Raw genomic sequence first — 12,461 nt, forward strand, 5'->3', positions numbered from 1 at the left:
AAAATATATTAGAAGGGAATAACTTGCTGGTTGTTTTTTTCAAAACCACATAAGGTTTCATGTTTGTAACCATGTCTCCCCACATATTCCTTCAAAATAATTTTTCTTAACTAAAATTGAACTACTTTGGTACATATTAAGATGTTTCATCATAGTGCCTCAGTACAAACAAACATCTAGTCCATTTTGCAGTCCTTTTGACTTCACTGGGACAATTTCTTCTGCATAAAATTCCAGTACAAAGCTTTTTCTTTACCTAATCCATATGGATTTTCTCAGACAGAGATCAGGGGCTTCTGATTATTGTTGGTACATAGGCAGTGGCTTTGCTTACAGTTTTTTCTTGTTTTTCCTAATCTTGCATCAGTGACAAAGACAGAAGTAAATATTGTCAGAACCCCAGCATACTGTTATCGAGAAGTCGATCTTGCACCTTCCAACCCATGCTCCCACAACTAAGCAGAGACACAAACATACCCAATAACTGACACTGCTTTCTTTGAACAAAGAACACTTCTTTGATCCATCTCCTTCACACAGAAACCCAGAAAGGTTTTGGTTATGGGGGATGCCTAAAGGTCTCTAGTCCAACAACTTGCTTAATGCAGGGCTATCTTCAAAAACAGATCATATTGCTCAGCATCTTGCCCTGTTGCTTCTGAATTTCTGCAAGCATGGAGAATCCATATCCTGCATCTGCTTCAGGGCTTATCATCTTATACTCTTCTGGCGAAGCAGCATTATTACAAATAGGATGGTCATTAGACTTTCAGCTGTTTTTATTTACTATCAAATGTCAGCATGAAAATGCAGAATGCCCATCTTGCTTTGTGTCCAACTGCCCTTTATGCTTTTTTTTGCAAAAAGTAAATTCAGCAGAAAGTTTCCCTGAAGTTCAGCTGCCAGGTGACTGCCTAACTCTGGTGGTGTGGAGTTCCACATCTATGCTAAAAATCTCTTTTAACTAGGAATAGGGAAGCCTGATATGATCTGGATCTACCTTTCTGATAAAAGTACTTAAAAGTGTGAGTGCTTACCATGACCTTGTTTGATCAGTGGAGTTGAGCTCATAAACCTGCAGGAGCAGTCTTTTGTATACAGCACAGAATGAGATCTCCCACTGATTCTACCTTGCAATATAAAATGAAGAAGTGTCATAGAAATGCGTGCTACTAAAATAAAAGGTCGAGATTTTTTTTTACCTGGTTTATTATTTTAATTTGAAAACTACTTTGACTATCAGCAAAGCATGAGGTGTTAAGTGTCTGGCATTCCTCACTTACTCTGTGTTTAATACACTATTAGTACGCAATAGAAATTCTGTTAAACTTTTGCATAACTAGTCAGCCCATCTTATGCCATTCCTTCCCCACCAGTCCTTATATTGACATGATGAGAATTGCTTATTTCTGTCCATAACAACATCTTGCACTGCAGGGCATTAATGCTTTGACACATTTCTCTGGGAGAATTTTGCTTTTCATTATCATAGTATAGTTTTCTGTGCACAGGACTAGCTGGTTCCAACTGCTACAGTTTCAGCTACCAGCATCCTGTCCCATCATGGGTAACAGGAGATGCATTTGTTATGTTAAAAAAAACCTTTCCCAAAAATGTGGAGTCATGGAGAATGGTCAGTGTCTCCTTCAGTCACTTACTGTCCAGGGTTTCTCTGAACTAACTCATTACAAGATGAAAATGTTTAAGGTTCCTGTACTACCGAGTCATCTACTTTTAAAATGAAGTGCTAACACTGAGGTCACAGGTGTCTTTCCTGAAAAACTCACCTGGGGAGTGGAAGCAGCACAAACTGAGTTTGGTAATGCAAAGGATAAGATGTTTTCCATTGAGATGTTAAAAACTTGAGTACTTATGAAGACTTTGGATCTCAGCTAGGTTCATGAAAATTGGCTGATTTAAGCAATGAGAATGAAGTACTTAGATGTGAGTTTTTTTGGTGTTGTATTTTTTTTTGAAATCGTGAAACGCACATTCCCATCCTACCCAGCCTTTCTATAAAATGATTGCATATTAGCAACAGCTGTCCTTCATTACAAATTATTTTTATGCCAACCATTTTTTACTATCTTTTAAAAATGATGTGGATTGCTGCTGTTATTGATCCCTCACAGGATCATTAGGATGTGGCCTCTTTCATAGAGAGTTGTTACAATACATAAGTACTGAGAGGATGAATTTACAGATATATAGATACCATTAACATCAATATTTTTCCTTCAATAGAAAAAGTTTACAGGTGACAATGCAAATTTTAGCTGTTAACCAGTGGGGAATCTAAGCACATTTTAGGATCAAATCCCTGTCTCACATCACTACCAAAATTGCAGAAGTTTCCTACCTCAAACACTGCAAAGATGCCAGTGGTACCTATGGAAAACTTGGTCCTCTTGCCTTGACCATGTATGAACAGAACAATGCAAACTCTTTGAGTCTAAGTGCTTTGAATATTAGTTGGTGTTAATTTACACCAGAAATAAAGCACTGAGAATTCTCAAGTGGACTTTAACAGAGACCAGGTAAGAGCAGTTATAATAAAAAAATAAAAGAAATAATAAAGGGCTTTACAATACAAACCATAAGATTATCTTAGCTTTATAGCCTGATGTTAGTTTGGGCTGCAAAGTAATTTCACTGAGAACAAGAAACACCTCTGCCTCTTACTGCAGGCTGATGACTGATTCTAATTTAACCTCTGGCAAACAACCTTGTTGACTATTAATGCAACTCCTAAAAACAAAATGAAGATAATAAAGGAGATGAGCACTTCAGTATCCACATTCATAGCTGTATCCAATCATGCATTTCACACAGCTCAGCATTCCATCGATGTTCTCTCAGCCTCCTTGGCTCTACAACAAAGCTATTTCTAATCCCAGCATAAACCAGACTATACAGCACAGAGGCAATTTCTTACATTCAAGGGCCTGACCTTCAGTGTGTCAGAGCAAGCATCTTTGAATTTAATTATCTTAACTGGCTTAACTAGAGGAACCGTGGTATTCAGAAAGCCCAAGCTTGGGTTGTATGGAAAGATAATTCTACCTCATGGAAGATTTCTGTTTTACTGTTGTTTGATTTTAATCATAGAAAGTTGAGCCTAACCTTTTTCTACTCAGCTTCTTTGTTCACAGCAGGCAGCATCAAAACTCACACAACTCATGCAATAATCAAACATTTTAAATATTAAGCACTTCCATTCAAAAATCAAAAATCTTATACAGGACAGACTACAAGAAATTGAAGGCACTCAATAAAGAAATGGGTTTGGGCTATTCCTTGATCTCCAGTGTTACTCAAAGTCCTCCAGTTGAGACTGTGAGTGTTGATATATTTTCCAGTGGAAAAAAATTAAAAAATCAAGATTTACTCTACAGTGAGTTACAACAGAAAGTCCATTTCTACAACACAGTTCTCTGATGTTCTCTGCTAATTTATTTTCCCCCTCTCAGTCTTCAGCTCTTGCATAGCTTGGAGAAACCCTATCTACCACACACATCAGAACACCAACTCAGATTCACTTTATGAGGCTGGTGTTCCCCAGCCTTGTGCTGTCAGTAGGTTTCAGAAGCCAAGAGTGTGGATAGCATACAAGACTATAAGACTTAGGTTCTGGGTCAGGCACTCACCGAAATACTTGTATTTCTAAACATTATGATAGTATATTACAAATATATATTATTTTCCACTAGCATTTCATCTAATTTCAGACCAAAATCTGAATATTTCAGAATATCACAGTAGAAGAATAGCTTTTCATAAGTCCCATACTGCATGGTCCCCCAAAGCTATAGTGCTGTGACCATTCACTAAGGCATCTGTCTTGTGCAGCTGCAGAGTTACAAAAAGGACCAGAGGGAAATCAGTCAAGTTTATGAGGGGAACTTACGCTGCTGGCATGCTTCCTCCAGATCCGTCTGCGTGCTGTCCAGATTGTGATAAACCAATACTTTTGAAGATGACATTTCAGAGTATAGATAAACAGAGGTTAAACAACAGTCTCCTCATTTTTCTCCTAGAAGTACTAAAAAGAGCACTTGAGATTTAGAACCATAAGAGACCTACTAGGGAAAGGCTCTAAAAATGAACAGCTGAAGGCAAAAAGCTTCAAATCCAGGCTTGATGCAATTTCTAAAATATTAAGCATTAAGTAATCAGACCAGTTCATCAAAGGAGGTAGTACACTAATTAGCACCTCAGTGCATTTATGTTTTGATTTTTTTTTTTTCTCAAAACGATGAACTAATGTATTATCTAAAGGATAAACTGAAGTTTTTTCTACATAAAATTCTGTCCAATGGAAAAGATGAGAGTTCAGTTCAGAGTGAAATTGTATGACTTACATTATGCAGAAGGTCAGATCAAGTCTTCAAAGAGGTTTCTTTCTCTACAAAATCAATAATTCTATTGGCCTCTGAGGCAAACACTAAAAGTGCATGAGAGAGGCAAACACCTCCTTAACTTCTGAATAATTTATTTAAAATTTTTCTATCTTCAGGTGAATGCCTTTGTGAAGCTTCAGATGTGCAATTTCTGAATATGTATGTTAGAGGGCGGGAAAAGAACCAAAAGTAAACTGGGGAAAACAGAGATATTTGACAAGAAAGTCCCTAATATATATGTATACAAAACAGCTATGAGAGTGCTTGCATATTTCTTTCCAGTGAACTCAGAGACTCAGATATTTCCCAAACAACTGCCATTTTTTTCATTTAATCCTCAGATTTGATATCAAAAAATGCTAAAATTCCAATGCAATAATCTATGTAATGTTAATACATAAAAGCATGGGTCACAAAAAGATATTTGGATTAACTATCGAAATTAACAGGCTATTTCTATAACATGTTTAAGGAATTTTTGTTTACACAGAATAGTCAATGCCTTCTTTTTTTTCTAACAAAGAATTACAGAATCTTTCTGAGTACTATACAATGTGCAATTAAATTTAGGTCTAGTTAAGAAATTCACAGAGGCATAATTACACTGTACTATTCACTATTTCTTTTGGTATTGATGTTTTCTGGATAACTTCATGTCATACAACGTATAAAAAAACAATTAACATTCAAAAGATAGAAGAAGAATAATTAATCATCAGATGAACTGGAAAAACAAACTAGGGCACTACCTATGTATTTTAATGTTAAAATTCCTTTGTTGTCTTCTCTTATTCTCCTCTTTATCACTGCATGCATCAAGCCTAAAAGGAAAATGAGGCATCGCCTGGTAATTTCTAAAATGTTTAATACTAAAAATGACTTTTGTCAGCTATTTTATATTTACCAAGTTTTTCGTGGCAAGGAATGAACACAGCCCCACAGGAAATTTTTTGGTGACTAATGCTACAGAGATAAGCGCATCACATGCCTCCTCCTTCAGCTATGATAAGTAATAGAATTGTGATTCATTCTCATGATATTTTGAAGCCATGGTTCTAACAGACTTTCATGGACAGTTCATGAGCTTCAGCAGAATCCCAGACTCAGCCTCACCTCACTCTTATATCAAGATCTTAGGGTTTCTCTCAATATACAATTTCAGTGGAATTGATTTTAAAAACTGGAATATGATTAATTTGTTAATGAATTGAAGACTCATTCAGAATGTCAATTCCAGCTTAGTGAAAATTCCATTTTAATTTATTTAGTAACTTTGCTTTTTGCAAAATGAACACAATACAAAACATGTTATGTGAACCTTAGTCCTGTCAGAGAGTTGCATTTTGGCTTTTAACTTCAACAGATTAATTTTTCTATCTGCAGGCAGCCTTGTCTTAATTCATGTCTTTCATGGTGATTTATGATGCTTGCTAATGAAATCAAGAAAATAAATGCTGAGGAGCTTCAATCCAGATGGTATCTCAGCTCATCCTCATAATCCTCTTCTGTCTTTGGGACACTACTCCTGTATACTCTGATTTTTTGTTGCTGTGTGATTGCGAGTTCTAACTTTTGGCTCCCTGTGCTCAGTTTTTTTTTATTATTATTATTTATTTCCTCATATAAAAAAAACAAAAACAAACAAACAAAAAAAAAAACAAGATCAAACAAAGGGCTGAATCGCACTACAAACCAAATTGGTGAACACAATATATACTGACAGTATTAGATATTGTACATACAAGTTTGTAAGAGCAACTGGAAGCTGATTAATATTTGTGGTACTATATGGACAAGAAAAAAAATGTTCTGATTCCTTCTCAGTCCTGTGCTGTTTTGTTGTTGTTTTTTTTATAGTGATAGTAGCTGCAAGCCTCAGAAACTTTACAGACAGCAACCAGACGTGAATACAGGAGGCATTTTTCTGCCTCCTGCTTTGATATCAAGATGTCATTTGTTCATAATACTTCTGTAGACAATTTCACTAGAAATTCTGAATATGCTTGTATGAAATTGGAGGTAAAAAATAATTTGAGACATTAGCATTCAGATGATTTCTATCATTCAAGCAGAATAAAACTTCTGCGGGTTTGGTCCGAACTCAAGATTAAGCATTATAATCATTACCCAAATCATGCTGGCATAATCACAGTGGCCTCTGCTCAAATAAATTTCATCCTGAATAATCATAATCACTCAAATGGACAGGCAGAGCCCAGCACATCTGTTTCTACAGATCAAGAATGAGGTTCAGTGTAGAACTATAAATTAACACAGAATGGGGAGAAAAAACAATCTAAGTAAACCTGGGAAGTGGAGGTAAAAGGTCAAGAATAATGAAATAGAGACTGTCAGAACTGTTTTGGCTTTCATGCAATAACTGAAATATCCAGTGGAATAAGCCTTTTTTTTTATCTCTGTAATGAATACACATATGTTCTTGGTACCTTGCCACCCATGGTCAACAAGATGGTCGTAGAGTCCTCTTTTTGGGAATCAAGCAATGTGAAGAATTGTCTGCATCCTAGAGTCCCATTTTTTAATCATCATATTGTCAGAGACTTCCTGACTTTGTCCATTCTACATCCAGGAAATTTTTAAAAGGCAATAAATAAATATAAGTTTTTTAATACTCGTCATATATATCCATGTAAAAGAAACAGATGCTCAGTAGCTCAGTTTATGGGGAAGTAGAGTTGTTCAGGCATTACTATAAGAGCATTCTAAATCCACACACAACTACCTATAATGTCACATGCTTTTTCATGGTCTTCCCAAGGGTGTTTTAAAGATGTATTCATTAACAATTTTAAGGTATCAAATATTATGGTAACCAATATCTACATGGGGCTGCAGTCAGCCTCTGTAGCCAATTTAAGAATGTTGAGATTAAACTTGTTTTATTTTAGGGTTTTTCCTGTTCATGTATCATAGTTAGACTACATCAAAAACACAGACCTTTTTCTTCTAACAGTCTTTCCTTCTTATTTTCAGTTAAAAATTTGTTGCCTTTTATTTTCCCCAAAACATCACTGTGAGTGAGCTCATTCTGAACTGCCTATTAGGAAATATAGGAAATAATACACTCAAGAATGAAAATGTGATTTCACCCCAAGTCAAGGGAAGACACTCAACATCCTGAGAATACAGTATCTTTCTGTGGAATTCATGGCTCCTGCCAGGAAAAGAGCTGTTGCTTTTTCCACCTTCTGAGTACAGTGGCCAATACAACATGAGCTAACTCAGAAGGATGCATCAGTGCATCACAGTCCATCCTACACTGACCCTTCAAGAGCCAAGTTCATTGCAGCAGTAAAGCCATAACACTTATTTCATAGTGTGGATAGATGATATTAGAGAGTCTGAAGTCAGTGTACAATTTCACGTTTCATTTTTACGTAATGAAGGAAATTGTGATTTTTGTTTTCAGGGCTAGGAAATAATATTTTCATGCAATTGCATATCTTAGATCTATGACTTCAAATATGTTCATCCTGAGCTTCAGTTTTAATGCGGCCCAAGGAGTTTATCTGAATCTAACTGCCACTAAGATAAGCCTCAAGAACTGAAATAAGCTTGCATAGTAGTACAATAGATCTCCTCCTTCGATAAGTATTTTCACATTCGATAAGTAGTTTCTCTTTTCAGGATTTTAAGTTCATATGATTTGTCCTCTGAGTGGAGCTTGGGTGAGATTTGTGTTTCAACCTCTTATTTCCTGTAATGGAAAGTTTGTTGTAAAGCTATATTCTAGAGGATAAAGAATTGAAGTCACAAACAAACAAGAATGAAAACTTTCATAATTTGCTCTCTTGACATTTCTTACTATCTTCCATTTCAGTCCACAAATGATTAGTCTATTCCTTCATTTCATACAGCAGTTTTAATTTTGTGGCTTAAGAATGTAGTTAGCAGAAAAGTAAATTGTAAGGGAGCATCTTTAATGCAGTGCTGACTGAGATATTCTAATATGACTATGTGAATCTGGCTAAAAATAATAAGATTATGTTCAAGTGATTGGCTAGGTCAAACAGTACATTTTATTTTCTATTTCTACTATAAGAATGGAATGGGCCAAGCAAACCATAGAGGAGGAAAAAAAAAAAAGCACCATGTTAATTACCAAAGCCTCAGAGTAATCCCCAGGGTTGATTAGCTTTCAGTCACTTTCTGAATCGTTTGATAACCACTAATAAGATTATGCCCGTTTTTTTTTTTCTTCTCATCATCATTCAAAAGGTCATATTGACTATTCACCTCTCTAACATTATAATTCACGGTGACTTTAAATGAGTTGTGGAATCAGTTTTAGATAAATCTCACCAACAGCATCTGAACCATACATAGCCAGTGAATTATCAGAGACTATGTGAGTGGTCATATTAGTGTCACTTTTGGGACCTGATTCTAATCTCTTGCCTATATGAAGTCACTGCTAATCTATCTCACATATCTGAACACACTTACCATTATTAATGAAATCCCTTGTATTTTAAGTGAGTGCTAACTATTACTGTTTCCTCCCCCTTAGCCTCATCACACTATTTTATTTAATACATATTATTGACTTCTGACACACTCATATATAGCTCTTTAGATATCAGTGACTAAAGCTGAGTTTGTCTTGCTGAAAATTGTGTAAGCTCCATGGCTTCTGATGATTATGACAAAAGAAAATCTGCTGAATGTAAGCACTCAGAAATCGATGACTGGCATTTCTATAAATGCCCCTCTAACTATTCTCAGGACAGTAACTTCATTTAATTGATGTTCATGTCCTTTTTGTTCAGTGACCTTTTGGGTGCAGAAACTTTCTTCTTTGCTTAAAGCAAGTATATATCACAGTGAAAGACTATTCAAAGAGGTCTGAAATCTTATTTTGTTTTCTATTTCTTTGACTTCTTAGTAATATTAAACATTCAGTATTATTCAGTACTATCCAAGTGTGGACTTGGAAAGTGAGATACGACTCCAAATACTAAAGCAATCATTTACACAACAATGCTTTCAAATCAGGCTGTATTGCATACAAAAGTCCTTACTAGATCAAGTCAAACTCTGCTGTATGTTAACAAACTGCTGAAAAAAAGCACTTGCAGAAACTTTTGAAAGATGTGAGAGAATCTCAAGTATGGCAGTATCAGTCACATAAGCAAATATATTCAACTGCACTTATACTGTAGAGTTGGCTTTTATTAAGAAGCTATATCTAAATCATTTTATTGTGATTACAATTAACATCCTCCATGTGAATCCAAACATCTTTTCTAAAAAAAAAAAAAAAAAAGAATTTTTTTGTTTTATCACAACAATCAAAACCTTTAACTGTGATCTTGACTAAAACAACTGAACAGCAATGCAATATTCTCAAGAAAAAATATCTCCTCGGGGTATCAGGATCATTAATCCTTGAAACATAAATAAAGCTTTCATGGCTGATGATGAACAGCTATATCAAACAAACTGTTGGCCCTCTGTATATCAGCTAAGAGGAATTTCATGTCTTCTCTTAATCTTACTGAGCTATTGCTAGATAAGCACAGGATGTTAGATTTACCTGTTACTACTTCGGTAATTCATGATGTTATCAAAATTGTTTTCTCCTAGGAAAGAACTTGGATGAGACAGTCTTATATCCCATTTCCATAAGCTTTCTGTTAGTTTTTGTTGTTGTTGTTATTTTTGTCTTGAACATCTGCTTAGAATATTCATTCACACTCACAAAATATGCAACTTCTTTAATCTTACTTTGTGTTTGAACACCACTTTTAAGAAAAGAAATGGCTATTGATAGTCTTATTATCTGATATTAATAATTCTTAATGGACATAATAGAGAAATGAGAACATTTCATTTATCACAAATCCAACCCTGAGAAAGGATGATCTGATGGTAGCTGTTCTTATTTGGAATGCTAAGAAAGGAAAACGCCGCCTACTTCATAGTGTAGCTGGCATCACCTACCACCTATTTTAATGGTTCCAATTACCAAAAATGTGTAGTTACAATATGCTGAACATAACAAAAAGAAGTTTAACTGCAGTGAGATTTTAATGGATAAGGATATGTTAAATACTAAGGGGTATTTAACATATAGGGGTAACACTCACAATCAAGGGTAGATTACAGCTGTGCCTACTGGAGAAACTGATTCTTGTTCTTTTCTCAGGTTTTTATAATTGGGTTTTGCTGGTTCAAGTTTTCCTCTTATGATCCTTGTCTCTCAGGAAAGTGATTTTGTTCTATTAGTTATAGGAATGTAAAGGACGGAACAGCAGAGAACTAGTAAAAAGATGTTGCTCTCCCATTAATCTGCCCATCCTTTCTTGGCCAGTGCTGAAACTCCTTCCTGCCTCAGCCTGTCCAGTGCACAGGGCAGGTTCATTTTTGCCCTGGTTTACTATAAATGTGGTCAGTGGAATTAAGACATTGATGGCAATCAGGTCCCCTGCGTTAAAGCTTCAGTGACTGCACACTTCACATTTTTTGAACAATTATAATAAATATAACTTATTTAATTAGTTAGTATCTGTCTGAAAGAGTATTGTGTAATGGTACTATTTTTTTCAAGTATATTAAGCATTTTTAAATGTGTGTGAATTTGATAGGCATTTTTGTTCCACATTAAGGGTGTACTTAGTAAGCCATTAAAAAATTTAGGAATATTACAAAGTGTAAATCAATCTCAGCCTGCACTTCTTGGGCATTCGTAGAACAGATCTAGAGCTGCACAACATGATTGACAGCTCTCAGTTCACTCAGCAGCTTCCATCAGCCCTCAGGCACAACACACCAAACAAAAACTGCTCAACTTCCTATCCACTCTTACTGTGTGTTCATACACACCCAGCAAATGAGCAGCCCTATCTGCATAAACATTTGCAAATTCATCCCCGCTGACAGATCTCAAAAATCTTGGCCAGCTTCAGAGCTTGAGGAAGAAGTGATCCCTTATCTGGAAGGACAAATGACTGCTACCCGTGGTAATAGCCACAGCCTGGCTGTGGTTATACCTCTGTTTGCAGAGGGTCAGTGTGCTGACAGCAGATAGGGTAACATCGCATCTAGCATGACAGGGAACACCACCTGATGATTCTGTTGGAAGAGTAATAAATACTTTAAATAGAAGATATGGAGACACAAAAATCCAGAACAGAAAATATGTAAGCACTTTTATATATGGATATATAAAATTACCCCAGTTCCCTGTGGTTATTCTTTGGAGGAAAATCTAATCACATTTTCTATTTTAAACCAGCAGAAAATCTGCACTCAATCTGTAGACAGCACTCTTTTGTTTCCCTTTGCAAGACATAAAATTGGGCTTCCTGTTTTCATGTTCTAATACTGTTCTGCAGTAGTTATACTCTCATTCCAGTAGAGATGTATTCCACATTTATACCATGCATTTGAATGTGCATCCACCTGTGTGTATAAGATTATCACTATACTATGGATTCACAAAGCTGTGCAAAAATCTTGGGACTTTTGTCTGTCAAAAGCATTTACATTATGGATGTTCAGAATTAACATAGCATATCCCATATGGAAGATACATTATTATAGAGTATGGTAAAAGATCAATTAGTTAAAAGTACAAAAATGTACTTAACAAAAGCATGGTAGTTTCTTCCCTTCAGCCCCCCTCCTTTTTTCTCCTCCCTCCTGAGTGTCAATTTAGCTGCCAATTCACACTGGCCCTTCATGACCACAGTGGGATGAAGCAGAGAACAGATTTATGCAGAGGCTTGCAGACTGATTATGATCAAAATGATGATTACTCCTACTGATATCACTGCTGTCCAATGTTCATTTAGCTTTGAGGTGACCACTCCTGATGTAGACACTGTGACTTTAGAGCCAAAAGCTATCAGTGTTTTGGAAAACATTTGTTACAGTGGGGGGTGCCTGACACATGAGGATTGAAATTAATGATTTAATATCATTACCAGCTGGGAATTATACATAAGTAGAACTCAGTGACTGGAAATTACTGCAGTGTTAATTTTCATGGATACCACACAGTGTTCTCCACTATGCGGGAGAATATAATATGCAACC

The sequence above is a fragment of the Meleagris gallopavo genome, chromosome 1, assembly GCF_000146605.3.
Source record: "Meleagris gallopavo isolate NT-WF06-2002-E0010 breed Aviagen turkey brand Nicholas breeding stock chromosome 1, Turkey_5.1, whole genome shotgun sequence".
Taxonomy (NCBI): Eukaryota; Metazoa; Chordata; class Aves; order Galliformes; family Phasianidae; genus Meleagris; species Meleagris gallopavo.